The sequence below is a fragment of the Rhagoletis pomonella genome, unplaced genomic scaffold, assembly GCF_013731165.1.
Source record: "Rhagoletis pomonella isolate Grant_MI unplaced genomic scaffold, Rhpom_1.0 Rhpom_scaffold_00003, whole genome shotgun sequence".
Lineage (NCBI taxonomy): Eukaryota > Metazoa > Arthropoda > Insecta > Diptera > Tephritidae > Rhagoletis > Rhagoletis pomonella.
Window position 1 is genome coordinate 23,144,717 of NW_023458557.1, and position 1,009 is coordinate 23,145,725.

Consider the following 1,009-nt stretch of genomic DNA (forward strand, 5'->3'; position numbering starts at 1 on the left):
TACTTTTTAATTGCGGCAAATAATATTTGTATAGTTGAAACCAGCGTAAAAAGTACTATCGGTCTGCATTTTTAGTTTTCCCATAGCTGAACGGTTGGTTATCTTGATGTGTTCCAAAATTTTTAATAATATTTTGTAGGTCTTTTAATTGAAAAGTTTGTTGTGGTGGGATGTATGTGCATAAGACTGTGATAATAAATCCTAAGTTAATTTCGATAGCAATAGTTGATATATCTGATTGCACCTGAATTTGTTTATGTGGGATATCTTTCTTTACAAGGACGGCAACGCCTTGTTTACCGAATGTGTTTTGAGGTAAGTTAAAGAAATAATGATTATACGAATTTGAAATGGTTGTAGTTTTGTTATAAGGTAAGTGGGTTTCCTGTAATGATATAAGTGACGGGGAATGTTCTTTTATGAGAAGTTGAAGTTCGTGCGAATTATTAATAAGTCCTTTGATATTCCATGCAACAAAGTGAAAGTCATCTCAGTGGAGGACAAAATACAGACAAAAAAAAGGGAAAAGAAAATTTTTTTTTTTTTAGGAAATATCTACATATCTAGATTGTGAAGTGAAATAATCGTTATTTTTCAAAAGCTGCTTGGTAAGGCTAGTAAATGGCGAGAAACTTAAAGATGGGGTTGGTTGTGCTGGGCTAGCTTCGTTGCTCGCGGTTGCTGACGATGAAAAACTCTTAGTGGTGACAGAAGTGTTAGTGTTGTTGCATATGGACTCCGATAGTTCGTTTCCTGTGACTATAGGTTTAGGAGTTTTAAGGACGAATTTGTTGCTTACTTTTGGAGTAATATGTGGAGTGAGTAACGTATTCTCTGTGTGGTTTGTTTTTAATGTTGTTGATTGCATGTTATCAGTGGGGGTAAGAGAGGTTGATTTCGCTTGGGGTACATTGGCTGCGTTACTGACAACGCCAGCAAAAGATGAGGTTTGGGGAAGCTGGGCTATGTATTTATTTTTAGCTTGCTTCAGTGTGCATTTTTGCTGAAT